This window comes from Jaculus jaculus, chromosome X (genome assembly GCF_020740685.1).
Source record: "Jaculus jaculus isolate mJacJac1 chromosome X, mJacJac1.mat.Y.cur, whole genome shotgun sequence".
NCBI classification, from domain to species: Eukaryota; Metazoa; Chordata; class Mammalia; order Rodentia; family Dipodidae; genus Jaculus; species Jaculus jaculus.
Genome location: NC_059125.1, coordinates 14,107,930 through 14,133,616, shown reverse-complemented (window position 1 = coordinate 14,133,616; position 25,687 = coordinate 14,107,930).

Sequence of the window (25,687 nt, the reverse complement as noted above, 5' to 3'; positions counted from 1 at the left end):
ATGTAGTTCTACATATAACTTCATGCATTGCATGTCTCACTAAAAGCTTCAACCTCCACCCTGGAGTACGCATTTAGCATTATAATAAACCACAGGTCACCCTCAGACACTCTGGAGTGTCTCAGTCCTTGCATCAATGGGTGGATTTGGCTGGTCCTTTGTGAGATGAGTATTTCTAGCCCTCTTCTTTTGCCAAGTTCATATATATATATATGTGAATTTTAAGGCTCTAGGCAAAGCCTTCCCTATTCTTCTACTTCTGTCCCAGCAGCCTTTGTCTTGCCTTCCCATTCTTATTCTCTCCAGCTTACAAACTGTTGATCAGAACATCTTTGCCAAGTTAAGGACTCCTGGGAATTGGTATTGATTTAAGTCTTGAGGTTTGCAACCAAGGAGAATGGATCTTTATAACACAGAGATACAACGATGTCCTGAGGAGGAAAGATACAACCCACTGAAGGCTCAAAACAGGAAAAATGTGAATAATTTTGAAAGGAAAAGGCTTGAAGAAGAATGTCAAAGAGGTCTCTGCTTCCCAAGGTCAGCATACAAAGATAGCCATGTTCCATGTGTGCCAGGCAAAATCCCAACGTGACAACAGAAATTGTCCACATTGCCCGTATGGTGCTGGTTCCACAAGAATAAAAGATGTGAAATGTCGGTGGGTCATGGAATATTGAACCGTGGTTCCAGAGAGACACAAGGACTTAGCAATGTGAGGCAGGCTCAGAGTCTCTGCACCGAGGCCATGAGATGCCACTGTGTGAAGCTGTGAAGATGAACTCTTAGTTGCAATGAAGACCCCAGAATGTTCCAGATGTCAGGACAATGGAGCAACTTCAAGGAAAAGTTCTGGGCTCAGGGTGGAGCTGGCTCATGAGAGAGAAGACAGGTCACACAGCTGGAGTGGCAGAGGCACCCTCCTCTTTTGGAGACCAGATGATTTCATCTCAAGTTTCAGATACTGGGGCATGGTGTTGTAGGGTTTGGTGTTTGTCCTACTGGGTTTCAGTCTTGTTTTGGTGTGATAATTCCTTGCTATACCCACATTCTGATATTTTTCATTTCTGCTTGGGAATGTTTACTTTGAGCCCATGTACATCTGAATTGTGGATGGGGTCCTGGACTGTATAAAAAAGGAGAGAGTTGGGCTGGAGAGATGGCTTAGCAGTTAAGCACTTGTCTGTGAAGCCTAAGGACCCCTGTTCGAGGCTTGATTCCCCATGACCCATGTAAGTCAGATGCACAAGGTGGTGTATGCATCTAGAGTTTGTTTGCAGTGGCTGCAAGCACTGGCATGCCAATTCCCTCACTCTCTCTCTCTTTCTTTCTTTCTCTTTTTCTATCTGTTGCTCTCAAATAAATAAAAATAAACAAAAATTTTAATCAAAATAAAAAAGGAGAGAGCTGTTTGAGCAGCAGCATTCATTACTTTGCTCTGCTTCCTCACTGTGGACTGAATGTGGCTTTGTCAAGCGTTTACTGCCATGACTTCTCTGCCATGATGGACTATAACCAGGAACCATAAACCAAGATAAAACCCTTCCTCCATGATTTGTCAGAGTTCTTGCATTTATTTGCTGAGAGCAACAAGATAATTGATACAGCAGCAATCTTTATTCCATTTCAGCACAATATTTTTTTAAATATTTTATTTTTATTTATTTGTTTAGCAGAGAAAGAGAGAGAGAGAGAGAGAGAGAGAGAGAGAGAGAGAGAGAGAGAGAGAGAGAGAGAGAATGGCATGCGAGGGCCTCCAGCCACTGCAACTTAACTCCAGATGCATGCACCCCCATATGCATCTGGCTAATGTGGGTCCTGGGGAATCGAGCCTGAGTCCTTTGGCTTTTCAGGCAAATACCTTAACCACTAAGCAATCCCTCTGGTCCCTCAGGACTATACTTTTGAAAACCTGAATTTCTACTATTGGTGCTAAATCAGAGCCAATGGGAGTTGAGGAGGCCTAGTATAGTCATTCGGTGAACATTTGCTGAACAGATTGAGTGAATACATGAGGGAAAACATGCAAAATTGGTAGCCATGTTCTAGAAGCACCATACCTTGAAAACAGAAAACAGAATTTGTTAGTAGTAAGCACGAGGTACTAAAATTATCCGGAGATACTGCTAAGTAAGCACCATGCCTGATTTAGAACATAACGTCAGCCTACTGTGGTGCTATTAATTAAATCATGTTCTTACTCACAGAATGCATGCCTATCCCACAATTTTGAGCCCAAAGAAAACTCTATCCTTGCTTACCCCTAAGATTTCAGTTGGAAACTTATTACAAAGCACATTTATGATATTTAGTTTACTTTCTCTTCCTATTCTTTTTCTCTTGGAATTGTATTCAACCACATAAAACAGATAGATGAGCTAATCACTTAAAAATTTCATAAAATTTAGATTTTAAATCAATATGTACAGTTCATCTTTTATGTGGAATTCTTCACACATAAGCCATATAATTTTATTTACTTAATTTTCATCACATTTATTTTCATTCCTCAGATAGCAATGATGAAAGTTACATGCTTTCTACCTTAAGATACAACCAATGATTTCATCACTCTGGATTCTAGGCAGGATTATATAAGTTCTTGACAAGCCTGGACTATATACGGAGAACTAGGCCAATGAGGATTACAAAGAGAAATTCTGCTCAGGTTAAACAAAACCAAAAACAAAACAAAGGCCAGGTGGCAGTGCATACCTGTAATTTCAGCACTCCTGTTGCAGAGGTAGTATAATTACTGCAAGTTCAAATCAACTTTGTCTATATAGTAAGTTCCATAATAGTCAGGTCTACAAAGCAAGATCCTGTCTCAACCCTCTTCTCCAAATACTACTATTGTAGATGTTGTGGTGGTGGGGGGAGGTGTCTCTCAGTTTTTGCGTTTTTGAGGGAGTAAATTCAGTCAAGAGACATAGACATTTTGAGTACTGATTTCTTCAGCAAAGCAGCAGAAACTTCTTTAAGTTGCTTATGGTCAGGTATTTGTTCATAGCAACAAAATAATAATGACTACTGTTAGTCTACTGTAGAAGTGGCCAAGTCTTAAGCAAGAATTGCTAGCTGTATGCTGTGCAGTGAAACTTTTCAACATCTAATTCTTTGAGTTAAGTGTGTCAAGCTGTATAGTGTTTGTGTATTGCCCAAAGCAAGTACTAGCCTCTGGTTTTAATGATGGGAGGGAATACAGAGGAGCAAAGAATAAAACAGGAAGCCTTCCAAAATGCATTAAAGGTTGGGGCTATAGCTTAGTGGGTGAAGTGCTTACCTAGCATGTCTGAAGGCCTGGGCTTAATCCTTAACACTGAATAAATCAGATATGGTGGTGAATACCTGTAATCCCAACATTCAGGAGGATGAGGCTGAAGATCAGTTGTTCAAGGTCATCCATGATTATATAGTAAGATTGGAGCCAGAATGGACTACATGAACAAAAAATAAAAGGTGTTAGTGTTAAGGGGTATGGTCTTGGGCAATTTAATTAGTTCACTTTCCCATGTCCTTTCTCTAGCTCTGTGTGAAACTCATATCTACTGCAGGATAACTTGGCTCTCATTCTCTTCAGAGCACTGTATACCCCATTTACCAGAGTAATGCCTTTTCTGTTCTTGTCATGCTTTTTCTGCCATAATGAACTTCCCTTTGACACTATAAGCCAAAAATAAACCCTTTCATTTCTTTCTTTTTGTATTTTATTTTTGCTTATTTATAAGAGAGAGAGAGAGAGAGAGAGAGAGAAAGAGAGAGAGAGAGAGAGAGAGAGAGAGAGAGAGAGAGAGAGAGAGAGAGAGAATGGGCACACCAGGGCCTCAAGCCACTGCAGATGCATGCGCCACCTTGTGCATCTGGCTTATTTTGGTACTGGGCAATCAAACCTGGGTCCTTTGGCTTTGCAGGCAAGCTCCTTAAGTGCTAAGCTTTCTCTCCAGGCCCCCTTCCATTTGTTTGTTAAACTGCTTCTCATCAGATAGTTTCTTCAAGCAATGAGAAAGCAAGTGGTACATCCACTTTTCTAAGATTCTTCATGGAATACACAGGGTTGTTGGCTTCTTGTTTCTATTTGTCCACTGAAGGCAGGACATTGCTTTCTTCCTTCTATTGCTGTACTACCTGACACATAACAGTTGTCAAATAAATACCCATAGATTATTCTTGAGACCAACCCCCCAAAAGTCACTACAAACTCAGGTACACAATTCTGTAAAAGAGAGAGATCAATACTGCTGATTTAATTTAAGTTAATTCTAGATATAGAGTTCTTTGGCTATAGACCTAGAGAAACAGATGCATTCATTGTGGAAATGGCTGCCAAACTGGATTCATTAATCATGGATCATGGGCTTGGGAAATGGCTCAATAATTAAGGCACTTCTGTAAGCCTTCTGACCAACCATGTAAAGCCAGATGATGCAAAGTGGCACATGTATCTGTAATCCCAAGGCACCTACATCCGTGGGAGGCAGAGTTGAGGCTGATGGTTATTGTCCAGTGAGTCTGGCCTTCTGGGCGGCAGAACACCAAGAATGACCCTATCTAAAACAAGGTGGAAGGAGGGGACCAATACCCTGAGGTTTTCCTCTGAACTCCACATGAGTTCCATGGCATGCATGTGTCCATATGTACATCACGCACACAAATGTACATGTGCACACACATACAAATCGTGGATCCTAAGAGAGCATGGATTTTTTTCTCTTCCAAACACCCCTTATATCCACTGTTTGTTTCATGATATCCATCTGTGGTTGTTTGAATGTATGGCCCCCAGAGACTAAGATGTTTTATTAAAGCTTATAACTTGGGTCTCCAGATGCCTGGCTGGAGGAGGTGTCAATGGGGGACAGATCCTGTGGTCCAGCCAAAAGTTGTGTTTGGGGGTAGATCTTCATTCCAGCCCAAAGATATGCAGAGAGGTCTGAGCTCTGCTCTTTGTGATTACTGCTTTTTGGTGTTTGTGGCCTTGTAGTGCTTTCTTTCTCTGTTTGGATATATGAATTGGAGCCAGCTTCTTCCTCCATTGATGTAACTTTCCCTGGATCTGTAACATGAAATACATTTCATTCCTCCCATAAACTGTGATTGGTTGGATGTTCATCCCAGCATGGAGAACTTGTCTAAAACACCATACTGTTGTAATCCTCTTCATTAAGACGGGCTTCCTACATTGAATGGTACCACCATTGAGTGCTTTTATTTTTCATGTTATACTGAGTTATCACAGAAGTCTCACAAGATTTATTTGAATTGTCTTTTTTTTTTTTGGATCATTGAAAGTTTCCTGGATGTGAGAGACAGCAGTTAAACAGGAAGAAGTCAACAGGAAATCAAATTTGAAAATGATTTTCAACTCTTCTTCCACCCAAATCAATGTCCAGCAATTCCAAAGAATTAAAAACATCATCAAGTCTCAAAGCCCACACTGTTAGTTCTACTTCAAGAACCAATTGTTTCCACCCCTAGCAGAGGAGAATAATTATATGTATTTATAGAACTGAAACTAAGTTTCCAAAATATTTAGTGATATTATTGAGGTTAGCATTGCTTTTCTTTAGGGACAATAGATATCTTAGTGGAGTAAATGTAGCATCAAATTGCATTATTTCAGTGGCAGGGTTGCTAATTATGATGCAGCTGATAAATCTGGTACTAAGTATGCAATAACCTTGCCCCTTCGTTTATGTTTGCCTCTGCGCTAATTTTCTTTTTAAATTAAACTCTTCATAAGAGAGCTGAAGGTGTAGAATTTTTATTTCAGTTAAATAGTCTTGGCTTATTCATGGGATCTACTCAGCTCTTTTGGCTTCTGCTCTCCGTGCCAGTCATACTTAAAGGCTTGTTGCATTTATCAAGATGGTTTAAAAGTGAGGTCAGGCCATGAGTCTATTGCCTCTTAATCTCAAGTTTAAAGACTTCCAAGTAAAAGGTACAGGTTTCGTCTACTATGCTTATTAAATAGATGGGAAGACCATTGCATGTGTCCTGGCTCAGTATACTAGGTCCTAAGACTCAACTGTTGGGATTTTGACTCTGTGATTTCCATATTTGGATATCCCTCACTGTTAAATTAGGAAGTGAGTTTGTGTGTTCATATAAGCAGTCCTTGCAGTGACAGTTGACACAGAAATAGAATGTGAGGGCTAGAAGTGACACTTGTCTTCCAATTTCCTCAAGCACAGCTCCAGAGTTTAGGTGATTGAAAAATGGAGAGCAGCTGTTTGGCAGCTTGGAACATAGTGGTTCTTACACTGTGCCATTCCTAGAAGAGCTTCTCTGATGAGGGTGCTTTAGAGAACTCATGAATGCCTACCTTCATGACACATGTAAAGACATTATTGTGGCCACATATTCTGTCACTGCCTGAAGAAGTAATGTATTTTTGTCAAATACAGTTGGATGGTATTTTATATTTTGAGAGAATTAATTAAGCCCCTGTCTTTTCTGAAATAGTTACTTGCTTGTATTTAGATATTTGTATTACTTCTAGATTACACATTATGTAACTGAAATAGCTAAGATAATGCCATCCTGTCCTAACTAGGCCCTGAATCCATTATTAGGAGAATAAAATAACTAAGCTAACACTTATATGCTAGGGTGGCCTTCTGTTCAAAACTCCATAACTCCCCAGGAGGGCCATGTCTGCCTTGTAAACACACTCAGGGCTTCACCATGAGTGTGGCCCAGGTGTTTAACTTCAAGATAACTCCAGGATATAGAGCAAAACACCTGAAATTCCAATGATATCCTGACCTACATGTGGCAACAATGTCCTTGTAATTTGTATGGTCTTTTGCTTTTAAAAAATACTGTGCCCCTGAGCTTCTGCACTGAGAGAATTTCCTGGCATGAGCCCCCCTCCTCAGTTGTCACCTTAATGAAAAGGACTCTCAACTAGCTACAATAGCATAGGCGTTTATAATTCTCTCATGTGGACTATAACATTATGAACAGTGCCTATCTCTTCCAGCGCTCCATTTGTAAACTAGAACAGAGTCTGATACAGAGTGATCAGTTAGTAATAAATATAGATTGAATGTTGAACCAAGGAATTATATCTTTTGACAATAATAGTAATTGCTACCAAAGATCATTTTTTGCTGTTGTCTAATTTGTTTATAGAGGATGAAGAATCTGTCCCATATCATGTTCACAATAAAAACACTAATAATAAATTGAAATATAGTTCAGCTAGTAGAGTGCTTGCCTAGTATACATGAAGCCCTAGGTTTGTTCTCCAGCACTGTATAAACTGGAGAGGTGATACATACCTGCATTGCCAGCACTGGGCAGAAAGACACAGGAGGATCAGGAATTCAGGGTCTTGAGGTAATTGTCTGCACATAGAGGTTTCAAGTCCAGCCTAATTATACCAGACCCTGTTTCAAAAGTAATAAATAATAAAAAAAAATCTTCCTTACACACATAAGGGTCAAACAAAAAGGAAAATACAAATTACACCCAACTGATCTTTTCCTGTGAATGTTTCAAGTATAGGTTAATCATATATACCAGTTTGCCAATTAATTTTAGCCGTTTGTGACACTGGATTTCTACAAACACAATATTGGTGATTATTATTATTATATTTTTTACAGAACTGTTGGGAGGTTTTGAGAAGTGACTTTTACCAGAAATGCCGTACGTTTACCTGGAGGTCATTCTGGTATTTGCTTGTAATTGCATTCTCCATGGCCCCTGGTGCTTGGTGAAATATGGAAGCATTCTGCCTTTCTCTCCCACAGTTACCCATATGTCATTAAATATCTATAGGAACTTCTTATATATTACTCCCCTTTGGAGAGGAAAAAAAAAAACACAGCTCCCATATGCAATGGTTTATTCCAAAAAGAGAATCATGGACAGTGTTTGATTTGTTTAAGAAATACTCAAGCCTCAAGTATTCAAAAACTTAAACATAGCAGTAGCTTTGCTGGAAGAAATCCAGTGTTCAAAGTTTGAAAAATTCAGTTGGCTTTGAGCAAGCATGTAGATTTATCTAGACATTTAAAAGATTTAGGCAAGGGAAGATAAAATCATTGAAATAGTTTTTTTGTGCTACTGAAATTGTAGAGGAACATGTTTACTCCTCTACAAGTAGAGATGGTTTATCTTCTGTACTTAAAATGTCAGGTCCTTCTAAGACAGTGTTTGTGAGTTTAGTAGCAGTCTCCTCAGGCGTGACAAGGGCTTTCAGGAAGGACATCTGCACTGTAGACATGAACAAGACACACTAACCAGATGCTGCAATTATCTTCTGCTTGTTTGGACAAAACATCTCAATAAAGCAGCTAAAGGGCCTATTGCAGCTTACAGTTTTAAGGGGAAGCTTCATCATGACAATGAAATCATAGCATGAAAGAGCTAAACGTCTAATCTTGTCACAGCATCAAGGTAAGGAAGTAGTCCCAGTGAACTGGCTAGTTAATATTAAGTAGAGCTGGACTAATAATCCTCAAGGTCCACCACCAGTGATACACCTCTTCTTGCAAGGCTCCATAATCTGGGGGTTGAGTATAAGGTTTACAAACACACGAGGGTATATTTTACCGTCAAGACACTGCATTCTGTTCCTGGTCCCAACAGACTCGTTACCCGCTCATTATGCAAAATGCATCCACTTCAACTTTAAAAGTCCCTATGTTCTTCACCAATGAAAATATTGTTCAAGAGATCAAAGTCCAAAGTCTCATCTGAGATCCAAGACAGTCTCTTAACTGTGAACTCTGTAAAAATCAAAACATAAATCCTACACCCCAACAAATAATAGCACCAAGAAAACATTCCCATTTACAAAAGGAGGAATGTGGGCTTGAGAGATGGTTTAGTGGTTAGGGCTGTTGTCTGTGAAGCCTAAGGACCCAGATTCTATTCCCTAGTACCATATTAGCCAGATGCTGCAGTGGCTGGAGGCCTTGGCATGCCCATTCTCTCTCCCCCTCTTTCTCTCTCTAATAAGTAAATTAAATTAAAAGATATAATCAAAAAGGAGGACTTTGGCATATCAAGGGAAGATTGGACCAATGTAAGACTGAAAATAAGCAGGACAAACATGTAACCCTAAAGCTCCATGTCTGGCATTTGGGAATTGTGAAGAAATCTCTGGGCTCTAAACCCTGCTCTAAAGAGCCTTGGCTGTTTGCTATCGAGAAAGATCGACTCAAGTAAAAGAGAATAGTTTTACTTGGCAGCCATCCTGCAGTCCTAACATCTCCCTAATCCTAAGAGTTCCACTTCAATCACAGTTCATCTTCACAGTTTCATACATGGACTCATAGAGTCTACAGCTCTAATCTACATCAATCAGTGGCCTTCTCTAAAACTGTGTGCATTTCCTGCCATCTCTTTCTTATATTTGTGTACTTTGAAAACCAGTACCAGGTGATCTACTCAATTTGTTAATCCATGGGAAATACTGCTTAGTATACTGCTCGAGTCTTAAGCTTCTTCAGTGTTCTTCCTTTAGATCTTCTCCTTTCAAAAGAGTAATCATTTTTCCTATTATTTGAATGCAGAGCAGCTGGCCAATCCTCATTTTCAGTAATATCTTAAGCAATTGCAGCTGAATTGATTTCATTCTCTGTTTAAATGACATCCAAACTTTCTGACATTTCTTCCCTAAACACTCCAGACTATTACTTTTACATTTTGCTCAAGCTCTCAGGATATGGGGAAAACAGCCAGCCCTTCTGTGAGACCCTCATACAAACTGTTTCTAGCTCTGTCCTGACAAAGCCCTTTTTTCCCCTTATATACATCATGAGGCAGGGCTGATGAGATGCCTCAGCAGTTAAAGGCCCTTGCTTGAAACATCATAAGGTGAGCTTTCACAGTCCACATTTCTTTCTATGTTCAGGTCTTTCAAAATATCACAAGAATGGACCATTAAGCTCTTCTTAATACACTGTCAGGCATCTTCAGTCCAGAGTTCCAATAAACCTCTGTATATGTTTCAAAAGACCAAAACCCACATGGCCAGGGTCATTGCAGTAATGACCCCATACTTTGGTTCAATTTTCCTGTTGCAATTACCTTCTCATTGTGGAGACAATACACCTGACCAAAAGCAGCTCATGGGAAGAAAAGGTCTATTTCAGTTTTTTGGAGAGGCTTTAAAATGGCATCTAAAGCATAGCATGCCAGGTGTGGTGATGCACACCTTTAATCCCAACACTTAGGAGGCAGAAGTAGTAGGGTCACTCAGAGTTTGAGGACACCCTGAGACTACATAGTTACTTCCAGATCAGGTTGGGCATGAGCAAGAGCCTACCTTGCTAAAACGAAAACAAAGAATAGCAACAATAAAAGCATAGCATAAGGAAGACAGCTGAGTATTACAGCTTGTCGCAGTAGCAAAGGAAGGAAGTACTAGAAGGAAACTTTAAGGTCTGCCTTCAGTGATGTATCATTTCCTGTAAAGACTCTACCAGGTGAGGATTGAGTAGGAGGCTTAATCACAAACACACACAAAAAAATGAGGCTATGGGGGACATTTCACATTCAAAACATCACACCAGATGTATATAAATGCCACTGCTTTGAAGATATGTAAAGTCTAAGCATCACTGCAAATTAAATTCTTTGTTTGTTAGTGAAGTTTGAGTTTTGAGACAGCATCTTGCCATGTAGCTCAGGCTGACTATTAACTTTTTTTTGTGTGTGTGTGGTTTTCCGAGGTAAGGTTTTGCTCTAGCCCATACTGACCTGGAATTCACTATGTCATTGCAGGGTGGCCTTGAAGTCACAGAAAACCTCCTACCTCTGCCTCCCAAGTGCTGGCATTAAAGGTGTGCACCACAATTACTGACTGACTTTTAACGTTTCTTGATGTTCCTCCTTCAGCTTGCCCAGTTCTTGGAATCTAAGAAATTGCCACCACATCCAGCTAGGTTCTATTTTAGTCAAAGTTTTTTTTTTATTAGGATATATTATATATACACAATTATAGGTTTTATTATAACATTTTGACCATGTACATATGTATTTCAATTATATTTACCATCTCTTACCCTCTCTTATCCCCATTCCACTCCCAATGATTCTCACTACTTCCCAACTTGCTCATTTACTTTCATGTCTTTATTTATTTATTTATAGTATGTAATCCAATGAGTTTTATTAGTATTGCTTACAGGAGAATGGGTGAGGTTTTATTTGCAGAAGCATGGGTACTTTACCAATAACAATATACTGAAGAAAATTTCTCCTGCTCTTTCAGCAGCATTACCTTCTAAGCCCTCCCCTAGCTTTCTGGTTTTGCTGAATATGAAATAACTACGGAGGGTTGGACAGATGGATTAGAAGTTAAGGCACTTGCCTGCAAAGCTTGAGTACCCATATTTGACTCCTCAGATCCCACGTAAGCCAGACAGACCTGGTGATATATGTGCAAGATCTCACATGCATCTGGAGTTTGATTGCAGTGGGTAGGGGCCCTGGTGTACCATTTTTCTCTCTCCCTTTTACCCTTCTCACAAAAATAAAGCCAGTCTGCTGGGCTTGCCTCAAAAAGGAAAAAAATAAATAAATAGGAAAAGACCTATATTAATCCTCATTAGTGTAAACTTGTCTTTAAAAGAGTTATGGTTTAGCAGAACTTTAGACTAAATTATACATTTCATTTATTTATTTGTTTTGTAGTACTATAAATTAAACCTGAGGCCCAAGGCATGATAGATAAATACTCTTATCATTGAAACTATCACTAGCCTTTCTTTTATTTTATTTATTTATTTTGGGATTCTTTTTTTAATTAAATTTTTATTAACATTTTCCATGATTATAAAAAAAAAAAATCCCATGGTAATGCCTTCCCCCCCACACACACTTTCCCCTTTGACATTCCATTCTCCATCATATTACCTCCCCATCTCAATCATTGTACATACATATATACAATACCAACTTATTAAGTACCCTCCTCCCTTCCTTTCTCTTCCCTTTATATCTCCTTTTTAAATTACTGGTGTCTACTACTAGGTATTTTCCTTCACACACAGAAGCCCAACCATCTGTAGCTAGGATCCACATATGAGGGAGAACATGTGTGCTTGGCTTTCTGGGCCTGTGTTACCTCACTTAGTATAATCCTTTCCAGATCCATCCATCTTTCTGCAAATTTCGTAACTTCATTTTTCTTTACTGCTGAGTAGAACTCCATTGTATAAATGTGCCACATCTTCATTATCCACTCATTAGTTGAGGGACATCTAGGCTGGTTCCATTTCCCACCTATTAAAGTTAAGCAGCAATAAACATGGTTGAGCACATACTTATAAGGAAATGAGATGAGTCCTTAGGATATATGCCTAGGAGTGCTATAGCTGGGTCATATGGTAGATCAATCTTTAGCTGTTTTAGGAACCTCCACACTGGTTTCCACAATGGCTGGACCAGATTGCATTCCCACCAGCAGTGTAGAAGGGTTCCTGTTTTTCCACATCCCTGCCAACATTTATGATCATTTGTTTTCATGATGGTGGCCAATCTGACAGGAGTGAGATGGAAATTCAATGTAGTTTTAATCTGAATTTCCCTGATGACTAGTGACGTAAAACTTTTTTTAGATGCTTATATGCCATTCGTATTTCTTCCTTTGAGAATGCTCTATTTAGCTTCAAAGCCCATATATTGATTGGCTTGTTTGATTCCTTATTATTTAACTTTTTGAGTTCTTTGTATATCCTAGATATTAATCCTCTATCAGATATATAGCTGGTGAAGATTTTTTCCCATTCTGTAGGTTGCCTCTTTGCTTTTTGTCACTGTGTCCTTTGCAGTGCAAAATCTTTGTAATTTCATGAGGTCCCAGTGATTAATCTGTGGTTTTAGCGCCTGAGCAATTGGGTTTGTATTCAGAAAGTCTTTGCCAAGACCAATATGTTGAAGTGTTTCCCCCACTTTTTTCTCTAGCAGTTTCAGAGTTTCAGGTCTAATGTTAAGGTCTTTAATCCGTTTGGACTTAATTCTTGTGCATGGAGAGAGAGAAGAATCTATTTTCATACTTCTGCAGACATATACCCAGTTTTCCCAACACCATTTGCTGAACAGGCTGTCTTTTCTCCAATGAATATTTTTGGCATTTTTATCAAATTTCAGGTGGCTCTAGCTACCTGGGCTTACACCTGGGTCCTCTATTCTGTTCCACTGATCTACATGTCTGTTTTTGTGCCAGTGCCACGCAGTTTCTGTTACTATAGCTCTGTAGTATAGGTTAAAATCAGGCATGGTGATACCACCAGCCTTATTTTTGTTGCTCAATATTATTTTAGATATTCGAGGTGTTTATTTTGTGATTCCAAATGAATTTTTGGATTGTTTTTTCTATTTTCATGAAGAATGCCTTTGGAATTTTGATAGGGATTGCATTAAATGTGTAGATTGCTTTAGGTAAGATTGCCATTTTCACAATATTGATACTTCCAATCCAGGAACAAGGGATGTTTCTCCACTTTCTAGTGTCTTCTGCAATTTCTTGCTTGAGTGTTTTAATGTTTTCATTGTAGAGATTCTTTACTGCCTTGGTTAGGTTTATTCCAAGGTACATTTTTTTTTCTTTTTTTTGATGCAATTGTGAGTGGGAGTGATTCTCTGAATTCATACTCTGTGTTTGTTGGTAGCATATATGAAGGCTACTGATTTCTGTGTATTTATTTTGTATCCTGTTACATGGTTGTAGGTTTTGATCAGCTCTAACAGTTTTCTAGTAGAGTCTTTAGGGTCCTTTATGTATAGAATCATATCATCTGCGAATAATGATAACTTGATCTCTTCCTTTTCAATTTGTATCCCTTTTATGTGTGTCTCTTGCCTTATTGCTATGGCTAAGACTTCCAAAACTATGTTAAATGAAAGTGGGGATAGTGGACACCCATGTCTTGTTCCTGATTTTAGTAGAAAAACTTCCAGTTTTTCCCCATTTAGTAATATGTTGGCTGTAGGCTAGTCATAAACAGCTTTTATTATATTGAGATATGTTCTTTCTATTCCTAGTCTCTGTAGGACTTTTATCATGAAGGGATGTTGGATTTTGTCAAAGGCTTTCTCTGCGTCTAATGAGATGTTCATATGATTTTTGTCCTTCAGACCATTTATATAATGTATTACATTTATAGATTTGCATATATTGAAACTTCCCTGCATCTCTGGGATAAAGCCTACTTGGTCAGAGTGAAAGATCTTTCTGATATACTCTTGTATTCTGTTTGCCAATATTTTGTTGAGAATTTTTGCATTCATGAGGGAGATTTATCTGAATTTCTTTTTTTTGTTCTATCTTTGCCTGGTTTTGGTATCAGGGTGATGCTGGCCTCATAGAAGGAGTTTGGTAGAATTCCTTCTTTTTCTATTTTAAGGAAAAGCTTAAGAAACAATGGTGTTATTTCTTCCTTAAAGGTCTGGTAAAATTCAGCAGTGAATCCATCCGGGCCTGGGCTTTTTTTAGTTGAGAGATTATTGATAACAGTTTGGATCTTCATGTTTGTTATAGGTCTATTCAAGTGATTAATCTCATTTTGATTTAATTTAGGTAGGTCATATAAATCAAGGAAATCATCCATTTCTTTCAGATTATCATACTTTGGGGAGTATATGCTTTTATAGTATGTCCCTATGATTTTTTGAATTTCTCTGGCATCTGTTGTGATGTTACCTTTTTCATCTCTGATTTTATTAATTTGCATCTCTTCTCTCTTTCTTTTTGTCAGATTTGCTAAGGGTTTATCAATCTTGTTTATCCTTTCAAAGAACCAACTCTTTGTTTCATTAATTCTTTGGAGATATATATATATAATGTTTCTATTTCATTAATTTCTTCCCTAATCTTTGTTAATTCTTCCTGTCTTCTGACTTTTGGTTTGCCTTGTTCTTCTTTTTCCAAGGCTTTAATGTGAAGCTTTAGGTCGTTTACTTGCGACCTTTCTAATTTCTTAATATAGGCACTTAGGTGGTAAATTTGCCCCTTAAAACTGCCTTCATTGTGTCCCAGAGATTTTGATATGTTGTGTTCTCATTATTGTTTGACTTTATAAATTTTTGGATTTCCTTCTTGATTTTTTCATTGACCCATTCATCATTTAGTAGTGTATTGTTTAGTTTCCATGATTTTGTGTATGCTCTATAGCCTTTCTTGCTACTGATTTGTAGTTTAATTCCATTGTGGTCAGATAGAATGCAAGGAATTATTTCAATTTTCCTGAATTTGTTAAGATTTGCTTTGTGTCCTAATATATGGTCTATTTTAGAGAAAGTTCCATGTGATGCTGAAAAGAATGTATATTCTGCAGAAATGTCCTGTATATATCTGTTAGGTTCGTTCCTTCTATGACCTCATTTAGTCCAGATGCCTCTCTGTTTATTTTTTCCCAGGATAACCTGTCAATTGATGAGAGTGGGGTGTTAACGTCCCCCACTACCACTGTGTTTGGTGTTATCTGTGACCATAGTTCTAATAGTGTTTGTTTGACGAATTTGTGAGCCATAGGTGCATATATGTTTAGGATTGTAATGTCCTCCTGTTGGAGTGTGCCCTTAATCAATATAAAGTGACCTTCCTTATCTTTCTTGACTAACGTTGGACTGAAGTCTATATTGTCAGATATTAGGATAGCAACCCCTGCTTGTTTTCTAGGCCCATTTGCTTGAAACACCATTTTCAAAAGTTTCACCCTAAGATGATATCTATCCTTTGTAGAAAGGTGAGTTTCTTGGAGACAACAAATTGTAGGATCCTGCTTTTTAACCCAGTCTGCAAACCTATGTCTTTTGGTTGGGGCATTGAGGCCATTGATATTAAGAGATATTATTGAAAGGTGTGTATTTATGTTTGCCATTTTTTTGTGTGTGTGTTTCTGGTTCTACCTTTGCTTTCTGGTGTTAACTAGTATTTGAGTATTGCTTGTTTTTTCCACATTCCTTATATGTGTGCTTTTCCTATTGTTCAGCATGGAGGATCCTATCAAGTATTTTCTGTAGAGCTGGTTTTGTCTTCAAATACTCCTTTAACCTGCTTTTGTCATGGAATGTCCTTATTTCTCTGTCTATTTGAATGGATAGCTTTGCAGGATAAAGTTACCTTGGTTGACAGTTGTTATCTTTCAGAAATTGAAATACATCACTCCAAACCCTTCTGGCTTTTAAAGTTTGCGTTGAATAATCTGGTGTAATCCTGATGGGCTTGCCTTTGTAGGTAACTTGATTTTTCTCTCTAAATGCTTTCAATATTTTTTCTTTGGTTTGTGTGTTTGGAAGTTTGATTATAATATGGCGAGGAGAGGTTCTTTCCAGGTTTTGTCTGGCTGGGGTTCTAAAGGCTTCCTGTATCTGCATTGGCACCTCTTTCCCAATTTGGGGGAAATTTTCTTCTATGATTTTGTTGAAGACGCCTACTATGCCTTTGGAGTGGAATTCTTCTCCTTCTACTATGCCCTGAATTCTTATATTTGATCTTTTCATATTGTCCTGAATATCTTGAAATTCCCACTCATACTTTTCTGTATGTTTGTCTTTCCCTTTGTTGGACTGTATTAGATCTGCCACCTGGTCTTCTAGCCTAGATATTCTGTCCTCACCTTTGTCCATTCTACTGGTGAGATTTTCTATAGAGTATTTTATTTCATTAACTGTGTTCTTCATTGCTAGTAATTCTGACTGGTTTTTCTTTGTTATTTCTATTTCCTTATTTATGTCTTGTATTGCCTTCTTTATTTCAATAAATTGGTGTCCTGCATCTTCTTTGATTCCTTTGATTTCCTCTTTGACTCTTTTGATTTGTTCTCTGACTTCTTTGAACATATTTACAATCATTCTTTTGAAATCTTTCTAAGGAATTTCCTCTAGCTCGTTCTCACAGGTGGTCATTTCTTATGCATTAATACTGTTAGGTGGATTTATATTGTCTTGCTTTTTAGTGTTTCTTGTAGTATAATGTATATATTTTTGCATCTTAGATTAAGTTAATGCTTGGATTTTCTAGCTAGCTAGGTATTCTTAGCTGTATCAATTGATTTGATGTTATATATCTTTAGGATAGGAGCTTATGGTGTTAGGTATGGCTCTTAAGGCTCTAAGAGTATCTACAAAGGTGTTCCTAGGGATTGAGTTTCCCTGCAATGGGCGTATTCAAGTAGGCTAATGGAGTAAAATACAGGTAGATTCTAAAATTTAACTAAACACTGTACACATTCAATCAAAACACCAAATATTTATGCAAGAGTAGTTATTATAACAACTAGATCCTATAGCAACAAAGAGGTTAAGATTTCTGTTTTTGAGCTATACAAGTCAGCTTGTGACCAAGTGAGACCCTTCCCTGCTGTAATCAATCCCAGTTACCTTTTTGAATGATTTTGGTCTCAATCAAGTTGCTGGCTGGGTCGTTGGGCTGCTGTTCTGATTTCTGGAGCTGGGCACTGGCTTTTCCTGCATGGCAAACCGAGCCTTGCAACTGTGGCCCTGCAGATCAGTACCCCCACTGCTGGAACCACCATTGTTGCTAAAGCTGCCACTGCTGGGTCTGTCACCTCTGCTGGGTCCACTGCTGCTGCTGCCACTGCTGCTGCTGCTTTAGCTGCATGGTACCTAAGCCTCCATCTTAACTGGAAGTCCTTCTCTTTTATTTTATTTTGAGAGGAAGAGGGCAAGAAACAGAGAGAGAGAGAGAATGAGAGAGATACAGAGAATGGGCAGATCAGGGCCTTCAGCTGCTGGGAACAAACTCCAGATCTATGTGTGCCCTAATGACACATATGCGGCATTGCATGCTTGCATCACTATGTGTCTGGCTATGTGGGACCTGAAGATTTGGATATAAGTTCTTAGGCTTAACTGCTAAGCTATCTCTCCAGTCCTTTTCTTTTAATTCTCTTTCTTGTTTTTTTTTTTTTCAAAAGAGAGGATCTAAAATAAGTTGGTCAAGCCTTGAACTTGGATCTTCCTACCTCAAGCCTCCAGAGTAGTTGGTCATTAAGTTCAGCTCTATATTTTACATTATCTGATTAGTTCATGGACTCAAGGGATTGGCTTAGGAGAGGCCAGCCCACCTTGGGGTGCTGAGCTGAGGAGGAAGAAGGAAGTTCCTGCTGGGCAGTGTTGCTTGCAGCTGTCTTGGATGGGACTAGATCATACATGAGTTTTTGTTTGCCAGGGCAGGTGGGTGGCTTTTCTTAGTCCTTGGGTCTTATTCTTGACTATCTTCCCACAAAAAAGCCATCTTTCTCCTGTTTCTCCTTCAGATACATGAAAGAATTGTGGTTATAATATAATTGAAGGAGAAAGAGTAATTTCCAACTCTTTGGAATATAATAAACATTAGAAAGTGGAAGTTTTCCCAAACATTGTGACATTTATTATCCATTAACTGCGTTATTTATTTAGTTAATAAATAACAAAAAAAGTTTAAGGATAAGGTCTTTTTCCATGATGTTATCTCTTAGGTTTAGAATATGTAAAAGAAACGAGATGAGTTCAACTTTTTAGTGTGTTAAAATATGCATAAAATTCAACATTTTAAACCATTTTAAAGTGTATAATTCAGGAGCAATTACTACATTCAAAATGGTTCCCAGTCATCAGTACTAGCTTTTTTCAAGAACATTTTCTTCACCCAACCAGGTAATTCCATTGTCATTAAGTAGTCATTCTTCATTCCCAACTCCAAGGAAGCACTTACCAAATCTTGGCAAACAGAAAACTCTGCACAGTGATTCTATGCATTTGCTGATTCTACATATTCCATGTGCATGGGGTCACATTTGGAAAAAAAAAAAGTGGGTACATTTTAGAATTTAGGTTCATTCTACCAGCTGACAATATTGCAAGTGAACAATAGGCAGGAGAGTATTCACTAAGGATCAGAAATAAGTGCTGGTAGATATTATAGGTGAAAGTCTAGAATTTCAGATGAATTCCTCTGTTCCAGTACAAGAACTGTGGGAAGAATTTCACAGGGTTAGAATAATTCTTAGAATGATTCACTTAGGTATTTGGTCTGTGAGAATTCCTCAGTTCTGGCCATCTCTCCCATTCTGCTTTCTTTCTTTCTTTCTTTTTTTTTTTTTTCCTAACAAAAGTTACTAAACATTGTTGTGGTTTTAATGTGCAATTGAGGAAGGAACAGAAGGGTGAGTGGCAGTTAAGAATTTGAGCAGTGGGGAGATCACAATGAACATATCCTGTCTTGGTCCTAGAAGCCCCCAGAGACAAAATGCTGCACCTCCCTAATTGCCTACAGCCCAAACTACCTGTGAACAAATGCTTCTGTAAAGATCTCCTCCTTCCCTTATAGCCCATAGCCAAAACCACTAGTGGAGCAAGGATTTCTTTGTTAAGACCTGAGATAAGGGTGATCCAACCAAGAGCCTGCTTCCATGCCCATGGACAGTATCCAATCCATTGTTAGTTAAGAATTCATGATCAGGCAAGAGCTTTTAGAGATATACATGACATAGGCTGAGGAAGAGGCTATAGTCCTTGGTCTAAACCAGTGGTCAGAGGATTAGCAACCATCCTGCTCTGTGGCAGCTCCACCCTATCCCGAAGGGAGCTTTTTTTTTTTTTTTAAGCAAAATCAGATCTTGTGTAATTCCTGCACTCTGATTCTTTATTGTGTGGAAAGAACACTTGAACTCCCCAGCCAAAATACACTCCCCTAACCTATAAAATGTCCCCCACAGGCTCATATTGTTTGAATATTTTGTCTGCCTTAGCTGTGATGCTATTTGGGAAAGTGTGGGATATTTAGGAGGTGGAGTTTTGCTGAGGGAAGTGGATCACATGAGTTGGGGCCTTGAAATGTGTTTTTATTTAAGTTTTATTTTATTTTATTTTATTTTATTTATTTATTTGAGAGCGACAGAGAAAGAGAGAAAGACAGATAGAGGGAGAGAGAGAGAGAATGGGCATGCCAGGGCTTCCAGCCACTGCAAATGAACTCCAGATGTGTGCACCCCCTTGTGCATCTGGCTAACGTGGGTCCTGGGGAACCAAGCCTCGAACCAGGGTCCTTAGGCTTCACAGGCAAGCACTTAACCGCTAAGCCATCTCTCCAGCCCTTTATTTAAGTTTTAATGGGAACTTTAATATGTGCACATACCTGCAGATTGGTTGTATTCCCATTGGGTTAACTTCTTATGTCCCCTCTCTCCTATCCACATTTCCCTGGTGGCCTTCTTCATTGTGGTATCAGTAGTTCCTATGGGGCTGTGGTGTACTGGTCAGTTCCTGTGGGGAGACCAATGCCTCATTGTATGCCTTCCAACCCTGTTGCTCTTAACATTCTTTCTTCCCTTTCTTCTGTAATGTTTGTTGTGCCTTGGAGGGTGTGGTAGTTCGAATTTAAATGTCCTCATAGCCCCAGGTATTTTTTAAATTTTTAAAAATATATTTTATTTATTTATTTGAGAGAGAGAAAGATGGAGAGAGAGAGAGAGAGAGAGAGAGAGAGAGAGAGAGAGAGCACACCAGGGCCTGCAGCCACTATAAATGAACTCTAAATGCTTGTTTCCCCTTTTGCAACTGGGTTATGTGGTTTCTGGAGAGCCAAACCAGGATCCTTTGGTTTTGCAGGCAAACGCTTTAACAACTAAGCTATCTCTCCAACTCTGCCTCAGGTATTTTTGATTAAGCTTCCTGCTTAATTTTCCACCAGGTAGAGGAGATGTGTCATTGCAGGTGGATCTTGATTCCATACCTAAAATTTGTTCTCTGCCATCTCAAGCTCTGGATGTTTGTTCTCTCTCTGCTTTTGAATGTATGATGAAGTGAGCTAGTTTCCTCAGCCATGACAAAGCCTTCCCTGGAATCTGTAAGCATAGTGTAAACCCTTTCCTTCTATAAGCTGCTTTTGGTTGGGTGTTTGTTTTAGAAATGAGAAAGGAAATGGTGACAAAGGGCATGCTAGAAGTCTACTTTTGTATTGAGCTCTTGGCATCTCCTTATTTTCTGCTTTGATGAGCTTTGAGACTCCTCATTTCTAAAATTATCTCCATGGAGAAGGTTCTCTAGCTGGTCCTGATAGAACTACTCATATTTACATAACATGCCTCTTCCTCTGCAATGCTTCCTGGGCTCTGACAGATTTGGTATAGATGATTTGCCTTTGCTAGGTGGTTAGATTTCTTTTCTTCTTGATGTATCATGGAAATCACTGGTATTCAGCACCATCTGTAAAAGGCAGGTTCTCTACCCAAGAATTAGAGCAGTATTGGTCAAAGGGAATAAACATATACAATTAGGAGGATTTTCTATCATTTTTATTATTATTTATATTTTAGAGAGCAAGATAGTGTTAGAGAGAGAGAAAGAGACTCACAGAAAGAGAGGGGGGGGCAGGGCCTCAGCCACTGTACTTGAACTCTAGTGCTTGCACCACCTAGTGGGCATGTGTGACTTTGCACTTGACTTGCCTTTGTGTGACTGGCTTAAGTGGGACCAGAAGAGTTGAACTTTGGTCCTTAGGCTTCACAGGCAAGTCTTTTAACTGCTAAGCTCTCTTTCCAACCCTAGAAAAAAAAATTAAAAATATTTATAAATTTGAGAACCAGAAACACAAAGAGAGTGTATGGGTGTGCCAGGGCCTCCTGCTACCACAAACAACTCTAGCTCCTTGTACCACTTTGTGTTTTAGTTTCAGGTCTTATATTAATATATATATTTTTATTAATTTGGAGTTGATTTTTGTGCAGTGTGATAAACAAAGGTATAGATTCATTCTTCCACATGGGGTTATCCAGTTTTTATGGCACCAATTGTTGAAAATGCTGACTTTTCTCTAATGTACACTATTGTTCTCTTTGTGAAAGATCAGGTGGCTATCGCTACTAGAACATAAAACTGGATCTTCTATCTCACTGATCTATGTGTCTGTTTTTGTGATAGTACCATGCTGCTTTTATTACTATGGCCTTTGTAGTATATCTTGAAATCAGGCACAGTGTCTCTTGCAGTATTCCTTCTGCTGAGGATACTTTTAGCTGTTAGAGATCTTTTGTTCTTATATATGAATTTTAGATTATTTTTTCTATTTCTGTGAAGAATGGTACTGGAATTTTGATTGACATTGAGTTGAATCTGTGTATTGCATTTGGAAGATGGCCATTTTCATGATATTAATTCTTCAAATCCATTAGCATGGAAGAACTTTCCATCTTCTAGTGTCTTCTTCAGTTTTTTTTTTTTTTTTTCAGTGTTTCACTGCTTTCATTTTACAGATTTTTAAATTTCTTGGTTAGGGAAATTTCAAGGTGCTTAAATTTTTGTAGTAAGTGGGACTGTTTCCCTGATTTCTTTCTCAGTATGTTTATCATTGTTATACATGAAGGCTACTGATTTTTGTATGCTAATTTTATATCCTACCACTTTTCTGAATGTATTCATCAGTTCTAGTCACTTTTGGATTTTAGTGTCTCTTAAACACAGAATCATATCTGCAAATAAGGTTGATTTGACTTTTTCCTTTCCAATTTCTATACCTCTTTTTTCTTGTCTTATCATGTTACCTATGATTTCAATTACTGTGTTATCAAGAATGAGGGAGTAGTCTCCCCTGTCTTATTCAAGAACTTAGTAGGAATACCTCAAGTTTTTTACACTTTAGTATGATATTAGCTTTAGGTGCATTGCATATAGGTTTATTATGTTGATATATGATCACTCTATCCATAGTCTTTGCAGTACTTTCAACATGAAAGGACTGTCATATTTTGTCAAAGTTGTTTTTTTTTTTCTTTCTGAATGTAATGAAATGATCATTTGATTTCTGTTCTTTATATATGTGATATATTATGTTTATCAGTTTCCATATGTTGAATTTTTCCCTGAATTCCTGGGATGAAACCCTCTTGATTGAGGAGGATGATTTTCTTCATGTGGTTTTGGATTCAATTTTCCAGAATTTTACTAAAACTTTTGCATCTAAGTTCATCAGTTATATTTGTCTATAATCTCATTTTCTTGTGCCTCTGTCTGGTTTTTGTATTAATGTAATGCTGACTTCATAGAAAGAGTCAGTGGATATTCTCTCCTTTGTCAGTTTCATGAAATAACTTGAGAAGTAGTGGTTCCACTTTTTTCTATAAAGATTTGGAATCATTCAACAGTGAATACATCTGTGCCTGGATTTATTCTGTTGAGTGATTTTTAATTACTGTTCCAATCTCATTAGATGTTATAGCTTTGTTTAGATTATTTATCTCTTCTAGGTTTTATGTTGGTAGATCACATGTGTGATATTTAAACTTTTTCTTGCAGCTGCTCTTCCTTACATTTTACATACATAATGCATATTTTTACTATTTTTTTTTGTTTTCTTCTACTCTAGCAAAACTTAGTGTAGATATACTCTAAGCAAAACTTAGTATGGATATATCATGTGTTGATGCCATCATTTCCATTCTCCCTGCCACACTCCACTGAGGGCCTTCCTTAGAGGGATTACTGGTATTCACCATGGAGTTGTGGGTTATATGTTATGAGAGCATCAGTCAATCATTATGGGGGATAAATGCCTCTGGATATTCCCTCACACCCTGTGGCTCTTAAAATTTTTGTGCCCCCTCTTCCACAAAATTCCCTGATTCTTGGTGGTGTGTTTTACATCTACTTTAGTGTTGAGCTCTCAGCAGCTGCTGGATTTCCACTTTGGTGTATTTGGGGTGTCTTTGGTGTCTTGTCTCCATTCCCCTGACCTAGGTTGTTAGGCTCACCATGGAAGCAGAATTCATGCTCATCTCTCCAATTTCTCTGTGGTTTCACCTAGGCCCTAGCTGATGTACAAGGGTTGTTTCATCTCTTGCCAGGGAGTTAGATATCTATTCTTGTCTTATTGGTATATTTTAGCTACCCTCAGTTCACACTGCTTTCTGAAAAAGAAAAACAGATTCTCCAATGGAGAATGATAGGTTAAAAGGTATAGGCATTGTTAATTTAGAGAATTTTGATTAAGTGTAGCCTCACTTTTGGTCAAAGACTAGTGGGAGCTTCTCATTGGGCTCCAAAATCTTGGACTCCAAAGGATTCTGACTTGGTTCCAAGTTCCAGCTATGGATTCCATTGCATTGAGTGGATCTCTTATCCAATCAGAAAGCCATGCTTACCCACCTAGTCTGTGTGCCACAGGTTTACTCATCTTGTCAGGATGGTTGCTTTCATATAGCAGGGTCCCTTGCTTGCTCACAACATAACCCTTTTCAGCACTATATAGGCTAACCATCTGGGTGCTGGCTTCCTTCCAGATTCAGCTGGATCTATTGATGTTTTGCTTCAGCAGCATGTGGTGTTTTCAGCAATATGGTCTTACCTTTCTTCTCAAATAGGTAATCAAGTGCTTTGAAAGAATCCTGTTTTGTTTTGGGAACCTTGCAGGTCTTCAACATAGATTATAACTAATTTCTGGTACTGAGAGTTATAAGCCAGGGCCAAATATGTTAGGATTAGGCTTCATCCTACCCTCACCAGGGCCCTTATTTTTCAATTTTGTTTTTTATTAGTTATGTACACAGTGTGTATACAGTCATGTTGGTAACATCATTAGTCTCCTCCTTGTCCTCCCTGCTCCGTAGGGACCCTCCTCATTGGGTAATATGGGTCATGCATTGTGGGGTTAGCCATAAATTACAGGTAAGAGGCAATGTCTCTGTGAATAATGACCCAACATGTGGCTCTAACAATCTTTCCACCCCCTCTTCCTCAAGTTTCCCTGAGCCATGTTGGGTTCATTTTAGTTCTATTTCAGTAATGAGGTCTTGGTAGCCTCTGTTTCTCTGGACATCTGGCTTGATAAAAGTTGAGTGTTTCTGTGTCTATCTCCTTCACTCTTGTGCTGGTACCAGGTTCTCCAAGAAAGCAGGACTCTTGCTCATTTCCCCAATTACTCTTGGTTTCAGCTGGGTCCCTGTTGAGGTATGATTGGCTGATTATCTCCTCAGAATTTGTGTCCATCTGAAAAAGAGAAGCAAATTTTCCAATGAAGAATGAAGTCAGCACCAGATAAATGGAATAACCATTGCTATTTTAGAGAGAATTTAATAGGTGTAGGCCCTCTTGTAGCTCACGATTGGTGGGAGCTTCATAATGGAATGTGGGCTCATTTTTAGATATTTCTGACTTGTTTCCCAGTTCCAGCTATGGGTTCCATTCCACTGAGAAGATAAGTTAGCCAAATCAAGAGTAGTTGGTTATCCAGCATGGCTGTGTGCCACTACTGTACTTGTGTGAACCTCATGTCAAGTTGTTTGCTCCTGAGTAGCTTAGACCACAAGTTACTTGAACAAATACTTGTCATTTTCCCCCAGTTGCTCATGTAGCACTTTCTGGCATTAGACAAGCTGTCTGAGGACTGACTCTCTTCCAGATTCCCACCAGGTCACTTCATGTTCCATACCAACAGCAATATGGTGTCTTCAGCAGTAGAGTCTTACAATTAATTTTTGGGATCATCAAGTACTATGACAGAAGTATGTCTTATTTTGGGAAACCTTGTAGGTCTCTCTGATCAACAGCTCACTGTGGATGTTAGTCACATGATGGTACTGGGAATTACAGGTCAGTGCCAAGGCAAAGAAGGAAGAAAAAGATAGGTAATATGAAAGAAATAGGGAGAAGAGAGAGAGAGAGACAGGAGAAGATTAAGGCTAGTCTTCATTCTACCCTCTCCAGTGCCCTGTGGCACAGGTGTTCCCTT